The sequence below is a fragment of the Oryctolagus cuniculus genome, chromosome 8 (assembly GCF_051225735.1).
Source record: "Oryctolagus cuniculus isolate XC-2025 breed Fujian yellow rabbit chromosome 8, ASM5122573v1, whole genome shotgun sequence".
Classification (NCBI taxonomy): domain Eukaryota; kingdom Metazoa; phylum Chordata; class Mammalia; order Lagomorpha; family Leporidae; genus Oryctolagus; species Oryctolagus cuniculus.
The window spans coordinates 89,836,841-89,860,141 of record NC_142874.1 but is presented as its reverse complement, the minus strand read 5'-3'; the positions used below and the strand labels follow the sequence as shown (position 1 = coordinate 89,860,141).

The window sequence follows — 23,301 nt, the reverse complement described above, 5'->3', positions numbered from 1 at the left end:
AAACTACTAAGAGGGATAATGTATTAAGTTGTTCATTAACAGTCAGGGCTGTGCTGATCAAGTCACCGTTTCCCATAGTGTCCCTTTCACTTCAACAGGTTTCCTTTTTGGTGTTCAGTCAGTTGTCACCGATCAGGGAGAACATATGGTATTTGTCCCTTTGGGACTGGCTTATTTCACTCAGCATGATGTGTTCCAGATTCCTCCATTTTGTTGCAAATGACTGGATTTCGTTGTTTCTTACTGCGGTATAGTATTCTAAAGAGTACATATCCCATAATTTCTTTATCCTGTCTACCATTGATGGGCATTTAGGTTGGTTCCAGGTCTTAGCTATTGTGAATTGTGCTGCAATAAACATTAGGCTGCAGACCGCTTTTTTGTTTGCCAATTTAAATTCCTTTGGGTAAATTCCAAGGAGTGGGATGGCTGGGTCGAACGGTAGGGTTATCTTCAGGTTTCTGAGGAATCTCCAGACTGACTTCCATAGTGGCTTGACCAGCTTGCATTCCCACCAACAGTGGGTTAGTGTCCCTTTTTCCCCACATCCTCGCCAGCATCTGTTGTTGGTAGATTTCTGAATGTGAGCCATTCTAACCGGGGTGAGGTGGAACCTCATTGTGGTTTTGATTTGCATTTTTTTTTATTTTTTGACAGGCAGAGTGGACAGTGAGAGAGAGAGACAGAGAGAAAGGTCTTCCATTGCCGTTGGTTCACCCTCAAATGGCCGCCACGGCCGGCGTGCTGCAGCTGGCACACCGCGCTGATCCGATGGCAGGAGCCAGGTGCTTCTCCTGGTCTCCCATGCAGGTGCAGGGCCCAAGCACTTGGGCCATCCTCCACTGTACTCCCGGGCCACAGCAGAGAGCTGGCCTGGAAGGGGGGCAACCAGGACAGAATCCAGCGCCCCGATCGGGACTAGAACCCCGTGTGCCAGAGCTGCAAGGCGGAGGATTAGCCTATTGAACCACGGCGCTAGCTTATCTTATTATATTTTCAATCTGTTACTGAGGTTCAAAAAAAAATGTCAAGTGCAGATGTTTGACTCAGCAGTTAAGACACCTGCATCCTTTATCAGAGTTCCTGGGTTTTAGTCCCTGCTCTGCTTGTGACCCAAGTTCCTGCTAATGAGCACCCTGGAAGGCAGCATGTGAGGGCTCAGGTATTTTGGTCTTTGCCACCCATATGGAAAAACTGAAAGGAGTTCATGGCTCCTAGCTTTGTCCCAGCCCAGACCTGGCTGTTGTGACCATTTGTGAAGGGAACCATTGGATGGAAGATCAATACTGTTCACTTGCCTGTTCGCTCTACCTTTCAAATGAATAAGAATAAATAAAATTTTAAAATTAAGAAATCCAAAATAACTCAATATGACTGATTATAAACAGAATCATTGTTACTGCTCCTCCTGTAAACCACAGTAATTGGCATATAGTACTTATCAGAAATTTGCCAAATCAGTCATCCCATATGAAAATAGACAGAATGGTAAGAAAGTAAGTAATGTACGAAAATCCTAGTTACCAAGACTGTCTGGGACTTTTGTTAGAATAGCATAACTCTTAGTCAAACTCCCATTACTACGGATAATATTTTAATACCTTACTTTCATTGACTTGTTTGCTACTTTGGGCACCATCCATTTGGTAAGAGCCTGAGGCATTGTGCTAATACACAAACCCACAATCACAAAACCTAAGATACATTTCTTTTTTTAAGTTTTATTTAATAAATATAAATTTCCAAAGTACAACTTTTGGATTACAGCAGTTTTTCCCTCGTAACCTCCCTCCCACCCGCAACCATGCTATCCCTCACTCCCTATCCCATCCCATTCTTCATCAAGATTCATTAATTACCTTTATATACAGAATATCAACTCTACACTAAGTAAAGATTTCAACAGTTTGCACCCACACAGAAACACAAAGTTTAAAGTACTGTTTGAAGACTAGTTTTATCGTTAATTCTCATAGTACAACACATTAAGGACAGAGACCCTACATGGGGAGTAAGTGCACAGTGACTCCTGTTGTTGATTTAACAATTGACACTCTTGTTTATGACACCAGTAATCACCCGAGGCTCTTGACATGAGCTGCCAAGGCTATGGAAGGTTTTTGAGTTCGCTGACTCCGATCTTATGTAGACAAGGTCATAGTCAAAGTGGAAGTCCTCTGCTCCCTTAAGAGAAAGGTACCTCCTTCTTTGATGGCCCATTCTAAGATACATTTCTTCCCATGTTAGCAATGTTCTGAATGCACATCTTGATAGTGACAGGGCCTGTTTCTATTCCAGCAAAGTACAAGAGTGAAGGAATTTTGTCTGAATAACCATGTGGCGATGTGGTCTTCATCATATTTTCCTCAGGGGAAATAAGCCAGAAACAACAAAACTGCCTGGATCCTGCTCTGCAGGTCTTCTTATGGATCTCAAAATTCTACTGCAAATTGATGAGGATAGAGGTACTTCTAAAAAGAAAGTAGAACTCTTTCATGCTTGCTCTGATAAACTGATTCAGCTGATTTGGAAATACTTAGATAAAAGCAAGTTGAGAAAACCCTGCTGAATGTCTAAATAAACTTTCAGATTATTCCAAGATTTGATTAATGTTTCTGAGAAATCGCAGCCAAAGGACCTTTGGATTTCAGTGCAACCAGAATTTAGTTAAACATTTCACCACTGTCATCATTTTTTAAATTGAAATTAAATATCCAACATTCCAAGGCAAAAAATTCCAAATATGTTTTCTTTCCCCCCTCAAAACACATATTTCTTTTTCAGATGCTATTAATTCAGTTAAAGATATGAGCATTCTCATCGTCCTCCTCAACTGAGATTGAACCTGCGCATGCTCCTCTTGTGAGGTGAGTCTGCCCTCACAAGGTCTGACCGTGCATTTGGGGCTATGACCACTCCTTTCACATCCACTAAATCATCTTACATAGTCTCTTCACATATTCCAAAATAAAATTTTATTGTGTTATATTATGCTAAATAGTCTTTTCAACTGTTTACTTAACAACTACCAACAGTTCCAAGTCCTAAATCTGGTTTACAATCTCAGGTCACCTCTAGTGTGTATGAGGTCCTGGAAAAATCATTATTTGCAGAGCTCCTGTCTATATAAACAATTACATTAAAAATGTTATGGGACCACCATTGTGGTGTAGTGGGTTAAGCTGCTGCCAGTAATGTCAGCATTCCATATGAGTACAGCATCTCATGTTAGTGCTGGTTCAAGTCCCTGCTGCTCCACTTTCCATCCAGCTCCCTGCTAATGCACCTAGGAAAACAACAGAAGATGTCCCAAGGCCTTGGGCCCCTGGACCTATGTGGGAGACCCAGATGAAGTTCCTCCTTCCTGGCTCCTGGCTTCAGCCTAGCCTGGAGCTGCTGCCATCATTTGGGTGAAACAGCAGATGGAGGGACTCAATCTCTATCTCCCTCTCTCTATATATAACTCTGCCTTTCAAATAAATAAATCTTAAAAAAATGCTATAAGGTTCCATGGGCCCATATGAGGTAGAGTGATTTATTGGTCAAGATTTAAAGTAATGTGTAGAAAAGAGGGACTTCAACATCTGTTTTCCCATTAGGGGCAGGTGAAGAGTTTCCATGGTATCCAGGCACCATCTCTTATTGTTCAGAACAGGAAAACATCTTGTCATGCTCTTTTAATGATGTCAACTCCTCATTTTGTGCTAGCAGGATTATTACTCCATTTCTTATTTTTACTCTTGTCATTCCAGAAATTGCTACCAGTTCCTGACCTAGTTGGAGTTCAAAAATCATGTTTTTTCTTTTTTTCCTACTCAGAGAAAAAAGTAGGAATGCTGTTATAACCCATATAGCCAAGGCTCTTTGAAATCTATTTTTATTGATAACAATGTTGTTGTTCTTGCCTCTGCAGTATCCTAATATTATTTATAGAACACTAGTTACAACATCAGTTATAACACTTTCTCAGCCATCTAGCCCATGCATATTGGTTTCCAGGGATGCTTAAAGGGTGTTCCTATGCTTCATGCAGATGGCTACCATGCAAGTCTTTTTAAATACAGACATTTAATTTAATTTATTTATTTTTAAATATTATCTACTTGAGAGGCATAGTTATAGACAGAGAAGGGGAAAGACAGAGAGAGAGGTCTTCTATCCACTGGTTCACTCCCTAAATGGCCAAAATGGCCAGAGATGGGCCAACCCAAAGCCAGGAGCCAAGAGCTTTCTCTGGTTCTCCCACCTGGATACAGGGGCCCAAGCACTTGGATCATCCTCTGGTGCTTCCCCAGGCACATTAACAGGGAGCTAGATCGGAAGCAGATCAGCCAGGACTTGAACCAGTGCCCAGATAGGATTCCAGTACTGCAAGTGGTGGCTTTACCCACTATGCCATAGTGTCGGCCCCAATTTCTTGATATTATAATTAGTTCATTGCTAAAAGGTCAATGCCGACCTCACCCTTGCCTCCCATATACCACTACACTGAGAAAACAGGAGAGGGGTCTGTGGGAAAAATGAAACAAGCTGTCCCATGTATGTAAAGAATGTCTGTCCCTCAGCCAGGCATGACTTATGAGCCACATGAAGGAGCACAATGTCACTGCATCAATTGGAGGCAAGAGCAGCCATGATTTAGATGGGCTTCCCAGCCTTTGCTATTACCTACACTCTGATAAATGCAACTTTAGATGTCACTCTGTAATTAGGATGAAGGAATCCCCAAATAAAATACCTTGATGAACGCACATGGAATATTTAAATCAACAAAATGTAAAGGAAACAGATGAAATATAATCCTTCGTTTTTGATTTTCTAATTTCATCAGCAACTATATGATCTAATTTTCTGGAAGAGACACAGCTAATAACAGGGAAGAGATGCATTATAGCGACACCATTTTTATTCATCTGTCTGGAGGGCTGACAATCTGCCTTGTGTAGATGTGTTTTTCCCATGACCGTACAGACTTCCACTTGAACGAAAACCAAACAGTGGTCTGGTTTTACCTTCCGGATTGACTCATTAGTTTTTGTGACGACAGCTGCTGATGTTCTGGGTCAGACTGACCTGCTTAACTATCTGTAAATCTATTATGATAATGTTATCTTCCAGGATTGCATGGAGTATGGTTACAAAAGGTGTCTGGAAAAATGTCAGATGGAGTCTGAGTTTTCAAGGAAGCTGGTTGTTTTCCCTCAGTTTCTAACACCCATTCTGAACTATGGGAGCAGGAATACTGTATATTTAAATGCATCTGTTGTACAACTGCTGAGTTCAGAGTACTCTAGCAAGGGTGGGTAATCACACAGATGGTGTGCTTCGCGACCAAAACCACTTGCTGTAGATGCCACATTCAGAGAGAACATGTAAATACTTGGCAGAGTTACGAGAGTTTTCAGAGGTGTTATATTCATTTAGAGAATTACAGCTTTGGTGGTGACAGCTTCTCATTTGGGGCTAGCAGGATTAATGCTTCCTTTTTTATTTTTACTTTTGACATTCCAGAAATTGCCACAACTTCCTGATCTAACTTGAGTTCAAATGTTTTTCTTATGGATACTTATAGATAGAGGGTAACTGTACTGACAAGAACGGTGATGCAGAAGGAAAAGGTGAGTGGGAGTGTATGGGCCTCCCGTACTATGCAGGAATTTTTGCATCTGTATTTGATGGCTTATTTATTTCAATAAATACCACAAGCAGTCAATGTTATTTTTCATCTCAAATTTAGTATAAAGTCCCAAGTTTTATTTTTTCAGTGACAAATAATAACTGTTCATCTTTATGGGGTGTGACATTTTTGCACATTTATACAATGGGTATTGATCAATTCAAGAAATCCTTGCAGTATCTCAAATAATTATTATTTCTCTGTGATGACTTTCAAAATTCTATCTTTAGGCTATTTTGGGTTATGTGATCTGATATTGTTAACTATAATCACCCTCTGGGTAACAGAACACCAACATTTGTTCCCCCTATCTTTCTGTGACCTTGTTCTCTTAAACAATCTCTTTCCTTTTCTTGTATTCCTTTTTTTAAAAAGATTTATTTATTTGAAAGTTAGAGTTACAAAGAGAGAGGAGAGACAGAGAGAGACACAGAGAGAGAGAGAGAGAGAGGGATCTTCCATCCCCTGGTTCACTGACCAATTGGCCACAACAGCTGGAGCTGTGACAATCCAAAACCAGGAGCCAGGAGCTTCCTCCAGGTCTCCCACATGGCAGCAGGGGCCCAAGGACTTGGGCCATCCTCTGTTTTCCTGCTTTCCCAGGCCACAACAGAGAGCTGGATCGGAAGTGCAGCAGCCAGCCTTGAACCAGCACCCATATGGGGATGCCAGCACTTCAGGCCAGGGTGTTAACTCACTGCGCCACAGCGCCAGCCCCAAATAATATCTTTCCATCTCTCCCTTCCATGTATGTTCTCACTAGATTCTAGGAACTCAGCTTTTATTAGATTTCACATGAGTGAAATTATATGGTATTTGTCTTGTGTGTTGGGCTTATTTAACTTAACATTATGCTCTCCAGTTCCATTCATGTTGCTGTAAATAACAGTATTTTATCTTTTTCATGGCTGAAAAAAATTCCATACCACACTTTCTTTATCCCTTCATCCACCGATACATATGAAAGTTGACTAGAATTTTAGTTACTGCAAACAGTGCATCAATAAGCATGAAAGTCCAGTGTATGCATCTCTTTGATATATTGATTTCATTTCCTTTGGATAAATACCCAGTAATCAGGTTGATGGATTATAAGGTTTTTCTATTTTTAGCTTCTGAAGAAATCTCCAAATTGTTTTCCATCTGTACTAATTTACATTTTTGCCAATAGTATATAAGAGATCCTCTTTCTCCACATCCTCACCAGCAACTATCAGTTTTTCTATTTTTTATTTTAGCTATTCTGATGGACATGAGTTTGTCTGTCATTAGGGTTTTGATTTGCAATTCCCTGATGATTAATCATATGAAATTTTTTTCATATGCTTGTTGCCCATTTGTATATCAGATTTGCCCTTTTTGAAATCAAATTATCTGGTGCTTGCTTTTGAGTTTCATAAGTTCCTTATAGATTCTGGATATTAATCTCTCATTAGATAATAGGTTGAAAATGTTCTTTCTTATGTAGTAGGTGGTCTCATCACACTATTGATTATATATATCCATTGCTATGCAGCAGTTTTTGTTTGATAGAATCCCACCTGTTTGTTTTGTCATTTGTTGCTTGTGCATTTATATTTATTCTTACCCTCAAAAAATCCTTGTCCAGACCAATGTCATAGAAATACTTCCCTATGTTTTTTCTACTGTTCTTATAAGTTTTTAGTTTCACATTTAAGCCTTTAATGTATTTTGACTTTATTTTGGTAAACAGACATGGGGTCAAGTCTCATTCTTTACATATGGACATGCAGTTCTCTTAGCACCATTTATTACAGAGCCAGTGGCACTTATGTCAAAAATCATTTGGATATAAGTACATGAGTTTATTTCTGGGTTCTCTATTTTATTGGTCTAAGTGTTCATTTTTATACCCTGCTATTGTTGAAAACTATAACTTTACATTATATTTTGGTTTGTGTGGTTTTGAAATTTTTATTCACTTATTTGAAAAGCAGAAAAATGTAGGGTATGAAAGACAGAAGGAGAGAGGGAGAGATGAAGGGACAGAGATAGAAAGAGAGAGAGAATACTCATTTGCTGGTGCATTACTCAATTGCCTACAAAGTCTAGGACTGGGCCAGATTGAGGCCAGGAGCTAGAAACTCACTTCAGGTTCCCTACATAGGTAACAGGGACCCAAGTACTCGAATTATTACCTGATGCTTCCTAGGGTGCACATTAGCAGGAACCTGGAATTGGAAGTAGGGCCAGGACTCAGACCCAGGCATTCCAAGATGTGATATGGGTATCTTAACTGCTAGGCCAAATGGCAACTCCTATAGTGTATTTTGAAGCCAACTGGTGTTATGCCTCCAACTTTACTCCTTTTGCTAATAGCTTTGGCTATTCATGGAATTATGTGAGGCAATACAAATTTTAGGATTTTTTTTTCTATTTCAGTTAAGTGTGACATTGGAATTTTGATAGGGATTGCATTAACTCCATATCAAATTGGGTAGTATGGAGATTTTAACAAATTAAGTATTCAAATAAAGAAACACAGAATATCTTTCCATTTATTTCTGTCTTTTTTCAATTTCTTTCATTAACGTTTTTATTCTTTTCATTGCACAGGGCTTTCCCCTCCTTGATTAAATTCATTCTTGAGCAGAATTTTTTGGGTAAGAAGAGGGGTTGTTATCTACTATAATGGAGATTACTTTCGAAATCTCTTTTTCAGATAGCTCATTATTGGTGTATAGAAATGTTACTGATTTTTGTGTTAATTTTTTAATCCCACAACCTTAATAAATTAATCTACTAATTCTCTGTTTCCTGATAACTCTCTATATGAACATTTCATCCACAAATAGGGACAGAACTAACTTCCTTCTTTCCAGTTTGGATGGCCTACATTTCTATCCCTTGCCTAACTGCTCTTGCTAGCATTTCTAGTACCACATTGAATAGAAGTGGTGAAAGTGGACATCATCATCTTATTCCTGGTCTTAGAGGAAATGCTCTCAACTTTTCTCCATCCAGTAAAAAAACTACCAAGATTTTAAAGGTATAATCTTCTGAAATTCACTTGTCCATCCACTTATCTGTTAACTAAATGATCAGTGGAAGATTTTCTAAGTATAAAATATACTCAGTCTCCATGTCCTTCCCCAGGATCTGAGCCTCCCAATAAGAGTTATGTCAAGTAAGAAAGTGTGGGAAGAGGTACAGCTGAGAAGGTCCAGAAAAGACAAGGGGTGAGGCATACCTGAAGAATGGGGAGAAGATGATGGACAAGAAGTGGCTTTGGGGTCTGGGAGAACAGACTGACAGTTAAGAGAAGCGATGACAAGATATAGATTAGGTTTAAGGTATCTGGAGAGAGTGTATATTTTAGATGGCTTATGACCCTTACTGGGTATATGGGTATGACTATTTCAGGCAGCAACACAGGACTAGAAACTAGGGAAAGATATAAATGGCATAGCAGTTCCCTTTTATGAACTCCCAGACAAAAATCTATACCAATAAACAAATATAAAATCAAGTAGGAAAATAACCAAAAACAAGTGGAAAACAACAGAGTGGTAGAAATGCAAAGGGGTGAATTAATAGGTCACTTCAGGTTTCATGGAGGAAATAGCATTTATACTGGATCTTAATGGAATGATCATTTGTATGACAACTCAAGGGAAAAGGGGGGTAATAGAGAAGACTCTAGAGTTTCCAGGGTCCATGCATTCTCATTCAATAGCACACAGAACAGTGACTGGCACATAAGAGCCACTCAATAACATGCACTAACTGAATAAATGACTGAAGTTAACAGTTGATTGAAACTTAGTAACATCAGACTCAAACTTCAAGATCATACTTCATACTTTCAACATGATACTACTGACAGTCCTAAAATGAAAAAATGTGTAGCAAGACAGAGTTTATAAAGCCAGTCGACAAAGAACTGAAATACAATAATAAAGGAAAGAAAACCAATAAGAGGTGAGCCTAGAAAATCAGAAGGTAGACAAGGATGGGGAAATAGTGTAAGCCAGAAAAGAAGTTTGGTTAAAAGTAAAATTTGTTTTGTTAGTGCTGTTTTAAACTATTTTTATTAATTTTTATAGAAAAAAATCAAAAAATACAACAACAACAACAACAACAAAAACATGCTGGAGGCCGCCACTGAGCCATAACAGGTAATGAAGAAGGAAACTACTAAGAAAATGAAAGTCGGGGCCGGCACTCTGGTGTAGTGGGTAAAGCCACCGCCTGCAGTGCCGGCATCCCATTTGGGTGACAGTTCAAGTCCCTGCTGCTCCTCTTCTGATCCAGCTCTCTGCTATGGCCTGGGAAAGCAGTAGAGGATGGCCCAAATCCTTGGGCCCCTGCACCACGTGGGAGACCCGGCGGAAGCTCCTTGCTCCTGGCTTCGGATTGGCACAGCTCCAGCGTTGCGGCCATCAGGGGAGTGAACCAGGGGATGGAAGACCTCTCTCTCTCTCTCTCTCTCTCTGCCTCTCTCTCTCCCTCTCCCTCTCTACCTCTTTGTGTAACTCTTTCAAGTAAATAAATAAATCTTTTAAAAAAAGAAAATGAAAGTAGGTAGATATAATTTTTACCATATATAGTAAAAATTTTCTGAAGTATCCAAAAAGAAACTTCTAGAACTCAATAACTTCTGGTTATTTTGAAAGATACATTTGTCATTCCTCCAACAGTGACATAGCAGTAGAAACATATCATTAAATCTTTTGACAAAAAGACTAGGGTTAGGCATCCAGGTATCTGCATAGTACCACAGTAGTGTTATCAAAAGCCATCCCCTTGTCCCAATTTCCCACCTATGACGATGGTTGTAAGGTTGACCCAGGTCATCCTAGTGTTTACATGTGTGCAAGAAAATGTGAGGCATGATGTGTGGCCCTAGCTTTGTCTCTCCCATTGATCAGAAAAGCAAAAAGTTTCCCAAGAATCCTCCTCACTTCACCCAGAAGGTGTTCCCTAATTCTAATTCATCAGAGCTGGGTCTCCCAGCCACGTTTAGCTGCAAAAGAGGCTGGTAAGCTAGAGAACACAGTAATGATTAACTTTAGTCAATGATGAGCCATTGCTTGGAACTGAACATGAACTCCAACAAGCTGGAGTTACATTAACAATGAGCCATTGCTTGGAACTGAACATGTGATAGTAACCAACAAGCTGGAGTTACATTACCAAGGAAGGAAGGGGAAATCAACTTCCCCACCAAACATTACAATAAGAACTATGTATCAGTGAAACCCAATCAGCAATGCATTAAATTTTGATTACTTCCTCTAGAAACCATTTACCTCATCTTATCAAAGAGCACACAAGTCTCTCTGTTCCTTGATACTTTAAATTTCTACACCTCATAGGGATGGATGGGCAGGACCATACAGCTTCACATTCAATTACACTATATTGATGGACCTGGGTTTATCTTAGAGCTTCTTTATCTTCCACAGATGTGGTCCATGGGCCAAATACAGTCTGCTGCTTATTTTTGTAGTTATATTAGAATACAGACATATTCAAGTAAGGACATATTGTTCATAGCTGCTTTCATACTAGTTGGGACAGGGACCATGTTTCCTTCAAAGTCAAAAATCTTTGCTATCTAATGCTCTATAGAGAAAAGTGAGTCAACTCCTAATCCATATGTACTTATATTTGCTAATAAGCATGGGCCCTCAGAGATAGGAGGTACTCAACAAACAGCTCCTGACTGATGGATACAAAAGGATTACTGGGCTAATAAACTCTGGTAGAGTTACCAACATATAGTTGGTGTCTCATTGCTAAGGCAAAATATCCTAGTATTTATAGTGTGGGCTTTGGATCTAATTTTCCAATATGGAAACGCTGTGTCCTAGGAAGTAAAGTTAACATCTCTGTGCCTCACCTTCCTCCTGCACAAAATAGAAATAACAGAATTTAATGAATTGTGAAGTTCTTCGAACACTGCCTGGAAGTAGGTGCTGTTGTGCAATAGCTTAAGCTGTTTCTTGGTATGCCTGCAACCCACACCAGAGGGCTGGTTCGAGTCCTGGCCACGCCACTTCCAATCCAGCTTCATGTTAATGCGCCCAGGAAGGCAGTCTGTGATAGCTCAAGAGTTCAGGAACTCCAGGATGGAGATCTGGGCTCTCGGTTTGGCCTAACCCAGAAGCCAGCATCTGGGAAATGAACCAGTAGAGAGAAAATCAATTTTCTCTCTCTCTCTCTCTCTGTCTCTCTGTCTCTCTTCTGTCGCTCCATTTCTGTCACTTTGCCTTTCAAATCAATCAATAAAAAATATACACTGCCTGTTACATACCAAGCTCTCAGAAACATATATATAAATATACACACACACATATATACATATATATATATATATAAGCTCTGATGAAGGCTATAAGAAAGAGTTCATGTAAATATAATCTATCATTTTCTTTTTCTTTCTTTCTGGACTATCTTTGAACCCAAGCTGTAAAAGGACATGGATAGATAGGGTCAGGAGTAATTTCCATCTTTTCCTCACAGTGCTAAAGCAAGCATTAAAAAAATAATAATAATAAGATGTGAGGGAGACGCTGCAGGGACATCTGAGGAAGTAATTGCTAGTAACAGGGTCATAGAATAAACAAGCACACATGATGTGAGGGGGTGGAAATCTAAGGCCACACGCGTGTCAACACCACACGACTCAACTCTGCTCCTCTGCTCCAGCTGATGAGAAGGGTCAGTGCTGCTGACGTGAGGGGAATGACAGCAGAGCACTTTCATTGAACTGTCAACTAATGAAGTGGTGAGAAATTAGCAAGCCCTGTAATTTACACGCTAATTCTCCCTAATGCCACCTGGGGGCTTCCTGCAGGCAGGGGCACAGAGGAGTGGGAAGCAGCGTCCCGCAGCCAGCAGCCAGCCTGCACTGCCGTTCTCTCCTTGCCAAGCAACACAGCAGCCCAGCTTGTTCCCATTCACCGCTCAGCAAGCAGTTGGCAGGCTGCCTCCAGAGTGCGGGCAAGCCACAGCTATCAGAGCAAAAGGAAGACAATGAGAGGAATTGTAAGATCCTTCCACCTTTTGGCACCTTCTGTATGCACACTCTCTAGAAGTCAACTTGGAGGGCAACCCTCTACCTTCTCTTCAGCCAACCGTAGCCTTTCTTCTACAGGTCAGTCAATGCCATTGCTGAAATGTGACTCAGAAATAAGACTGGTGATACACAGGAGCCAAGAACAGCCATCACTGCATTTTCCCATCAAAGCTTAAAAGACGGCTTTTTGTTCTTTTAAGCTTCAGCACATCTTCTGCTAACAGAAATGTGGCTCTGCCCATGAGCCTGCTCTCTAGATTCCCCTGTGATGAAAGAAGGAGCATTTCTCACCCCGCAAACACACGCCAGAAAAACGCAGGAAAGGACCATCTTAGGCTCCTGGCATCTCTCAGGCAAGAGGCCAGATTCACACTGAGGAAGCCCTGTGTGACTATGTGTAGAGCTGCCTCCTTATTAGAATCATAGATTTCCTGGGACACCCTCTGGACTGTCAGATGAAAACCGGTGCATTTCAGCTCCCTCTGGTAAGCCAGGACTGATCTGAAGACCATCAGGAAAGGGGAGAATGTTACAGTCTTCTCCGTTTCTCTAGGGTCACAGTGTAATTGTGTGGTGGGAGAAACTGGGCCCTCGAGATGCCGTGACAGTTGCTTCTCATTACCTTCCCTTTGGTTCATTACATCTGTGGACAACAATTGCCCAAGTGGGGACGCTTCCATTACACTGAAGGATGTAATGGGCTGTGGACCTTGTGTGGCTTTCCAATGGGGGGAAGGCTGTTTATTCCAAGCACATAACCCTCCTTTTTCAGGGCCCATGCCACAGAATTGGAAAGCAACAAAGGAACAGATAAGTGCTAATCATACAGAAGAACCAAGCCCCAGTGTGTTCATTCATACCCCATGAGATAGGTGTACTCATATGTGTGTATCCCCTTAACATATAATGCTTCACACAGAGGACAGAACTCTCACTTACTAAACTACCAAAGCTAATTTTAACAAGCACACTCACCACACTCACTCAGGTGCACTGTACAGGGCTTCTTTGTGTAGCCTCTAGTCTGACATTTGTTCTCTCTCTCTCTCTCACACACACACACACACACACGTCTCTTATTTGCAAGGATAACTCTAGGAAACCATGAAAAATAGAAAAACTATTTTATACTTTCTTCTCAGGAATGTAAAAAGCCTCAATTAGATTATAAACTAAGGGGAATTAACCAGAGAAAATACAATTATGGAGTGCTCAAATCAGGAATAAATATTAGATATTATGTATAACAGGAATTCCCAGACTTTTCCTTTGAGGAAAAATAAAACACCTCTCCCCCAAAGGTAGGAGGAGGTACCTAAAAAGAGATGTTTGGTATGGAATGAATCTGGGATGCACTGTACTACAACCTATTCTTGAGAATGATGACATCACCATGATATCAGCTTACTGAAGGTTACAAGAAATACTGTTGAAAAAAAAATCCATTCCCTCAGCATTGCCCTAATTGATTGATTCAAGGAACACTTTGTTTAAACTACAATCTTATCAACATCCTGGGGAATAATTATACTATAGTAGAGGAAATCTTGTTCTACTACAATTCCATCATTGCTATATACTAGTAATTCTTACATCTTATAATGCATTCAAATCACCAAGGTATCTAATCCTTATCTATATTCAGTAAACTGGTTGGGACTCAGGAACTAGAACACTTAACAAGCACTCCTAATGCTGGGAAGTTCATATACACTTTCAGAAATCCTGATCCACATGTCCTCTTTTAATTCATCAGTGATTGAACTACACATTGTTAATCAAAAGGTTTGACAGTTAATAAGTTGAAAAGTCTGTAGCCTTGATTCTGGAAGTTGACCAAGTTCATGAATTATAAGGACTTCTGAAAATGAAAATTGATATCTACCTCTATAAATTGGCCACAATTGACACCTCATGTGCGTTGGCCCTGGCTTTAAGAAGACATTCCTGGGGCTGGCATAGCAGGTAAAGCCACTGCCTACAATGCTGGCATCCTTTAGGGTCACTAATTTGAGTCCCAGCTGCTCTACTTCCAATCCAGCTACCCAATAAGTGGCCTGGTAAAAGCAGTGGAAGACGGCCTAAGTGTTTGGGCCCCTATCACCCACATGGAAGACCTCGATGAAGCCCCTGGTTCCTGGCTTTAGCCTGGCCTAGTGCTGGCCATTGCAGCCATCTGGGGAGTGATACAGCAAAGGGAAGATCTATTTCTCTCTGTCTTTCCCTCTCTCTCTGTAGTTCTGACTTTCAAGTAAATAAATCTTTTAAAAAAGAAGGTGAAGTGCTGTGCTGTGGCATAGTAGGCTAAGCCTGTCTGCAGTGACAGCATCCCATATGAGTGCTAGTCCTTTTTCTGGTCCAGCTCTCTGCTTATTGCCTGGGAAAGCAAAAAAGATGGCCCAAGTGCTTGCGGCCCTGTACCCATCTGGAAGACCTGGAAAAAGCTCCTGGCACCTGGCTTTGGATCGGCCAAGCTCTGGCTGTTTCTACCATTTGGGGAGTGATCCAGTGGATGGAAGGCCTCTCTCCCTCTCTCCCTCTGTCTGCAAATCTGCCTATCAAACAAATAAATAAAATCTTTAAAAAAAAAAGGTTCAGATTAAAAAAAGAAGATGATGATAATGATGACGACATTCCTTTCACTCACTGGCTTCACTAATCCAGCTTTATTCATTGACTCATTCCACAGTTATCTGCAAAGTGTCTTCTATGGTCAGACACTGGCTGAAACATTAGGAGTATCAGTGAATAAAGACAATGAATATCCACTCCCTTGTAGGATTACATGCTAGCAAGGGGGGAGACAGACAATAAAACATCAATATTATAAAGAGATGCATTAGCTAATAAGTTAGAGGAAGGTGAGTATTATGAGAAAAAGAGCAAGCTTAAAGGGACAAGGAATGCGGGCAAATGAGTGGGAAAAGGAGATGATTTTTAAAAGGGCAGTATGAATATGACTTTTTAGTCAAATACTGAAGAATGTAAGGAATTCTCCTTTTTCAGCATGTGGAACAAGAGACTAGGTATAAAGAATAGCCAGTACAAAAGGAGCTTCTCCTGGGGCTAGCAATGTTGTGAGGTGGATAGAGCTACTGCATGCAATTCCAGTATCCCATATAGGCATCTGTTCAAGTCCCAGCTCCTCCACTTCTGATCCAGCTTCCAGCTTATGGTCTGGGAAAAGCAGCAGAAGATGGCCCAAGTGCTTGGCAAGCCTCTGCCACCCACATGGGAGACCTAGATGAAGCTTCTGGCTCCTAGCTTTGGCCTGGCCCCAGTCCCAGCCCTTGTGGTCATCTGGTGAGTAAACCAGCTGATGGAAGATTCTCTCTCCCTCTCTCCCTCTCTCCTTCCCTCCCTTTCTGTGTGTGTGTGTGTGTGTGTCTCCCTCTCTCTGTAACTATCTCAAGTAAATAAATAAGTCTTAATAAAAAAAAAAAGGATCCCTTCCTGTGGACAAAAACAAAATTGGAAAGCATGAGGAAGGGAGAGAAGCAAATGCATCAAAACAGGCAGCAAGCACCAGATCTGTCAGGGTTCTGTCTTCTACTATGATTGAAAAGAAAAGCTATCGCAGCATGGCAAGCCGAGAAACAAGATTATATGGCATGTTTTATAAAGCATCATAATTTATTGCACACTGATTGAGTTCCCACTGATACTTCTGTGCCCAGACCTGGGCTCAGGGCCAAGTATGCAAGGCTGAACCAACAGAGACCTTGCCCTTAAAGTCTCCAGGCCTCTGGCACAGCTCATTACAGGTCAGAAGTTGGACCTTGAAAATATATTGTCCTTGCCCTTTGAGTAACCAGACTGCTCAGTGTTAACCCCAAGATCTCAGCATGCATATGTTGCCCTGTCCTGGACCTAGAGTGGAAGACCTCAAGTCAGCTCAGTCAGGACACTCAGGTGCCCAGCCTGCCTTGAGCACACTGTGTGGCCCTTAGCAAGTCCCCTCTTTCCTTGGCTTCTCCATCTGTTTACACAGTTCTCTGAAGAAGCATGTTTTTTTAGGTCTGACGAGATAACCAGCACTGAGAGCTTTAGGGTGTAATGCAAAACTGACAATTTTAATTTTCCCTCAAATTATCATACTCTAAAATAAATAGAGTTGAGTAGATTCTCCAGTTATTCATTCTGGCAGCACTGCCTCCGCTGAAGACAGTGTACAACTTGGCAGGCCAGAAGCGAAGAGAAAATTATCTTAGTTCCTGGAGTTGAAACCTGCTAGTTACCCACCACTGAAATTCTGAGAGGGTCTTCTGGGGGAGAGCCATTTGCAGCAACAGTCTCCCTTTAAAATTTGAACTTGCTTGCCTACTGCTAACTGCTTCCTGTTGAGGGAGGCTGTGAAGAGCCACATTTAATTTCTGCTTCAAACATAATTCTAAAGGATCAGACTTGGCTTGCTCTCCCTCACCTGCCAGTCATCAATACACACTTAGGAGGTGAGACTTTCATTCTGAAGACATAGAAAATAAAATGACAGATTTCAAGAAACATTGCTCAGTAAACCAGAATTCCTATCAGGACTGTGTGTGCCATTGGTATGCATGTATAGCCTTTATGAAGAGCAACACCATTTTTATCAAATGCTTGTGATGTAACCTCATGGAAATCGGGGAATCTCAGGGATTTGGCAGGCACTTGGGGAAAGAGAAATGTCATTGAGTGTGATTTCAGCCTGCAGTCTGTACTGAAGCTAAGCTGCTCCAGATGTTTTCCTTTTGTCTTTGTTTAATGGCTCCTCTAAACACAGCATCTTACTCTCAGCCAAAGCAGCAAAATTTACAACATATTAATTAATAACAAGATGCTTAGCTAAGCAATTCTGCCTGAGTATGTAATTATATTTTTAGAGATTTTTTTTCTTTTCTCTTACCTTTCTTCTGCTAGATTTTTAGTGGCATAAAGGAGTATTAGGAACATAGAAAAATCTCACATGGCTGAAGAATAGTTTTAGTTAGTCAATAAGAAGTAAGCTATGATAACTATATTCCTAAAGTTGTACTTGTTTGTATACATTAAACAAAGTTTCTTTAGAAAAAAAAAATTAAGCTGTGTTAATTTATCCTTAACCATAGTTATATTGTTCTGGTCAGTTCTGAGCTCAAAACAAAGAGAAGTTTTACAGCAAGCAAGAACTATAACAAAGTACAAGTATAAGTTATAGCCATATATACGAAGAGAGAGAGAGAAACATTTTCTCACCATTTCTGATCAACTAACTTTCAAAACTTAAAAATGAGATTAGTTCTTTGTTTTTGCCTGTTCAGAGACTCAGGTTATCAGTAAAACATGTTGCACACCTGCCCTGTCAATCCCCAGCCCTGGATCAGCCCAACCATTAACTTTCTCAGCCCCTGATTCCAGGCAGCTGAGCATGGACAGAGGAAAATCACATTACTCTGCTTACTGGCAATCTGACAAATCCATGATCTCCAGCATCAACTGGACTATGTGCTACTGGCAGTCCTTTTATTTGTCCCCACTCAGCTCCATTTCAGATTTCCCGTACAGCTGTTCCAAACTATTAGCATACTCTACAATCCCCTCATTCTAAGCAAATGACCTTCCTCATACAACACAAATAGAGTTCCTCTCCATCCCCTCCATCCAGACTAAGCCATGAGAACATCTGCCATCTGCCTTCTGCCTCCTCTTCTACTAAGTGATGTAGAGTCACATCTTTTAATTTTGGAAGTAAAATATTCTATAGAATACTGGGCCCCATCTCTCAGGCATCTTTTGGGACCCCCATGACATCAGTAATTCCCCTCTAATCTTTCACACTCTGCATTTGGGCTCCTATCTTTGGTCTACACACTTGCACAACTTTTTCCTTATCATCAGGCGCACACACGCACAGAAACATAATTCTTTAATCATTTCAGCCTCTCATTCATGCTGCAAATTGCCTTGTACAGCAATTATCTGTTTACATGACAGTTTTCAACTGGTCCAGCAGTTTTTAATCATTGTTGTGTTACAGCTCCCTTGAGAATCTGATTAGAGAACGTGAACTTCTCTCCAGAGACACGCACATACCACACAAATACTTGTACATACAAGGCCAGGTTGCTCACTGAGCCCCTATTGGAGATATCACAGCCGCTTGTCAGTATTTCCAGTTCTGCCCCTCTTCAGGGCACATGAAGTGATCACATTCCTTGCTGCCTTGGGATAAGTCACCGCTCTGACCAATGAAATGGGGAGTGGAAGTGACGTGGGTGGGAGCTTTAAGAGCCAGGATTCAGTCGGCCATGCTTTTTCTTTTGCTCTGTCACCCAAACTGCTGTGTTCCACATACTGGCTTCATCGTCTCGGGTCTAGGAGTGAGGAGGATGCAGAGCGGAGCTGCGCCAACCACAGCAGACATCTAGAGTGAGTCAGAAATACACCTACTTGTTCAGAGGGACTGGGGGATGGACAGTTATTGTAGCTATGCTGCTACAGGATATCCAGCTATCAGGGCACTTCTCTGGAGCACGAATCTAAGTTGGAATGAACCTTTCTAGGGGAGTTTAAGCTATCCTCCTTCCTTTTCCAAACCAGCAGTTTCCTTTAACCTTGTATTCCTATACATCCTGTTCTCCTTGCCTAGAAGACTCCTTCCAGTGATTTCTCATCCTTCAGATCTCAGTTTACATGTTCCCTTCCCAGATACGTCCTCCTTGCACTCTTTCCTAGCCACTCCAGTCCCGATTACATCATCCACTTTTCTTTCACAAAATGTTTCACAAGTAATGATCTTATTTTTTCTCTCTCTCTCCCTCTCTCCCTCTATCCTCTCTCCCTCTCTCTGCAGTTCTCAATTCACAACACAGAATACAAGAATGAATGTCATGCTACTTTAACCCCATATAAACTTAATGGAAAATAATATATCCATTGACATACAGGCTGTTTTCATTTGCAAAATACAGTAATAACAGAACCACGAATGTTCTATTGCAAACCACACTTTACACTTTGCTAAACTACATTAATAGAAGAAAAAGCCCTAGCTAAAAATATTGGACAAATGCCCAAATGTTTGGATGTGCATCAAGAACAAACTGCTGAACCCTGCTAGTCACCTACTCAGCATTGAGAGGTCAGCTTGACATTCTAAGTTCTTTTGAGACAGTTGTGGCCAATAGCTCAAATGACCTTTGGTCCCAACCTAGTTAAATAGTAGTTTTGTAATTCATTGGTGTACAGTTTTTGTCTTGTTTTTTCTTTCGCTTAGTATATGTGCCCAGTGATCTTCTTTCAAAGTACCTGTAAAAACCAGTCCTGAAGTTTCAGAAAATATTGAGTTGCTAACCTTTATGTTGTATCCAAGGATATAGGTATAAAACTTTGTCACACAGTAAATAATCAATTCAATCTTGTTCAATGAATGAATAAAATGAGTACTGTAAAATTAACAAAAGAATTATTTCATTTAACTGTATATAACAATGACCATACAGGACAGCAAATATTCTAATGCTCAAAACCTAAAGTTTAGTCTGACTGATTCTGCTACATGGAAAACTAACAGCTTATTGTTTAAGAATTTCAGAAATGTATAGCTTAAAATCAATACCTAAGTTTTCCATTTTCAATGTCTTCATAAAAGATGTCAAATAATCTTGACATTTGAGAAGAGACTCAGAAGTTCTAACAGTCCTTCCAAAATACAATCAACTTCTGAAAAATATTCAGCAGAAATCTATCTCTTCAGATACATAATAACCCAGGCAGAAAGCCTGGGATCTTCTGAATTATTGTTATAATATGATAAATTTAAATCTTGATAAGAGTAACCAAATAAAAATATTTTACGATAGCTAAAGTAGTGTTTGGTAACAAAAATAAACTGTTGCTTGTGTACTTTGTCATAAACTGAGGTTTTGTTTGTTTGTTTGTTTGCTTTCTTTAAATTTCCTGTGTGGCAGTGTGCATTGCAAGTAATCTTTCTTAGAATGTGGAATACATTCTGTTAACCTGCCTCTTTTTAAGTTATAGCCACATTTTCTACATAGTATTTACCAAATCCACATGTGTGACCTAACAGATTTTTCAGGAGAGGCTAGGTGTTTCTTCTTTTTTTGTAAATTATTTCCTTCTCACTAATTTTTAACAGATTATCTATGAACTGCTACACATTTTAAGGGATATGAGTAGTCAGATGGTACTTAATGTCTGTAAAACTGGACATGCAAACTTGTGTGTGCACACATGTGTATGTGGAGGGTACAGTCATGTTTATGGTTCTGCATACAAGTCAGTTCATTTCTCAATTTCTCATTGGCACAAGACAAATAATAAAAATTGCAAATGATTCTTTTCTGTTCTACCAGAGAATTTCTACCAAACAACATAACTTCCTCAGAACTAGTTGCTATAGAAATGTAAAAGGGACAAATAATACTGAATTACACTATCAAAAATTGCAACCAAAGTAGGGCAATGTCAAGTTTTATGTTTAATAATGCTGACTGTATGTACTCTTGATTTTTGTATGTACTCCAAAATTAATGTGCTGAGTCCCAAATGGGAGGGATCTTCACTATTAAAAATAACACATCTACATGAAAATATGTCAGCAGCCATTCCAGATTAGAAAATCAGTACTTGCCAAGAAAGATTCCTTTGTGCAAAAATGGTGAAACTTAGTGAATGATGGATTCTTAATGGTGAAGCTTAGTGAATGATGGATTCAAATGATGCCAATTACTTTCCTTCATTTCAGACAAAATTTCTTTGTCTGAAATGAAGGAAAGTTAAGACTTCCTATAAAAGTTTGCAGATACCTTGGCTCATGAGTAAATGTTTCTTCAGGTTTCTACATGTTTTTAATTTAATTTGCTAAAGAACTTATTTTGAGATAATGTTCTATGACAGCATTTGGGGTAACATAAACTTGTATGTTTATTAAAGAAAAAACCATAAGATAAATCTTCTAAAAACATTTAACTCTGTTGTTGGCTTGTCTGGACATTATATTTCAAGTACTGAATGCTAACTAAGCATCAGGTAAATAGATACGGTTATTAAACATGTTGTTTTTAATCTTCCTAAGTAAGTTTTACAAGATAGAAAAACATTCTGTCAACTTAAACATTATAGTTTTAGAAAGAACTTCCCCAGATTGATACACTCTATGTTCTAAAAGCAAACTAACACTATTTTGAAAATAAGACAATGATAATATGAGTATTTTGTAATTCATTGTCAAATTTAATTCATGATTGCCAATATTATCAGTACAGTCAACTCAAGAGGAGAAAAGGGGGAAGAGAGGGAAAGAAAAAGAGAATCCTTTCTCTGAAAACATAATAAAACACTAATCACCTCTCTCTGATACAGGACAGAAACAGGGCTCACTAAATCAAACTCTTCCCAATCTGATTATGTGTCCACCTCCAGCTCCAAACCAGTCAGGAGCAAGGGGTTCCCAGAATGTAGCAATATAAGATTTCTACTCCTCAATTACGGGCTTCCCCAAACTATATGCATGAGCAGAGCAGCCCAGTGTAATCAATGGTGTCCTTTCTGGGGAGACATTAGTGAGCAACCGTGCCATACAAAAAATAGTAGAAACAGCAACAACAAATCAGCACCTGTACAGCACAACAGGTCTATTACAAATCAAGGTGTCCTGTGAGGAGGCAGAAAAGCCAGAGACCCAGAGGCACAATCAGCCTCCCCAACCCAGTGAAAACCCCTCGCTAGCTCCCACTGGGGAACAAGTCAGAAGAATCTCTTTTGCCATGCTGCCTCCCTGTATTCAAGCATAAACCCTCAGTAAACCTTGTCTGGGTTGCATTGACCTCATCAATTTCCATTGCAAAAGAATCTTGGATCAAAATCATCTACACCTTCCTCTCTGAAGATGATACTGTGATTTCAATATACTTCCTATTTTATACTGCATCAGCAATACAGAAATCAAAATTATATCTGAATCAGCATCTTAGTTAAGTGAGCTTTTCAAATTCCATTTGTAAGAGTTGAAAGCATGAGCTGTGGTATTGGATAGGCATGAGATCAAAGGTAACCTGAAACATTCACTGTTAACCTTGAAGATTTAGTGTTCTTGTCCTGTTTTCTTTTTCATCCCTAAGACTGAAACATTCATCAATCAGTGATCTGAATTTTACAGTAATGCTCCATTGAAATTATTTTCCTGAAGGATCACCAAAACACTCTTAATTATATTTTTAAACTCCTATTAAAATTAAATCATATAGTTCTCCGATTCTTATCTTGTTTAGACAAGGTCATAGTCAAAGTGGAGGTTCTCTCCTCCCTTCAGAGAAAGGTACCTCCTTCTTTGAAGACCTGTTCTTTCCACTGAGATCTCACTCACAGAGATCTTTTGCCAGAGTGTCTTGGCTTTCCATGCCTGAAATACTCTCATGGGCTTTTCAGCCAGATCCGAATGGCTTTAGGGCTGATTCTGAGGCCAGAGTGCTATTTAGGACATCTGCCATTCTATGAGTCTGCTGAGTGTCTCACTTCCCATGTTGGATCACTCTCCCCTTTATTTATTCCATCGGTTAGTGTTAGCAGGTACTAGACTTGTTTATGTGCTCCCTTTGAC

At 40.0% G+C, this 23,301-nt stretch overlaps 2 long non-coding RNA genes across 3 annotated transcripts in view; one reads left to right on the top strand and one right to left on the bottom strand.

Moving 5' to 3' along the window:
* LOC103350738 (uncharacterized) overlaps positions 1 to 23,301 on the bottom strand; it is a 244,303-nt gene that overhangs the window by 130,706 nt on the left and 90,296 nt on the right. The window lies entirely within an intron of this gene.
* LOC103350737 (uncharacterized) overlaps positions 18,879 to 23,301 on the top strand; it is a 131,918-nt gene continuing 127,495 nt past the window's right edge. Inside the window, exon 1 of the long non-coding RNA XR_016212353.1 lies at positions 18,879 to 19,109. This is a non-coding gene — a long non-coding RNA (uncharacterized LOC103350737). The remainder of the gene's footprint in view (positions 19,110 to 23,301) is intronic.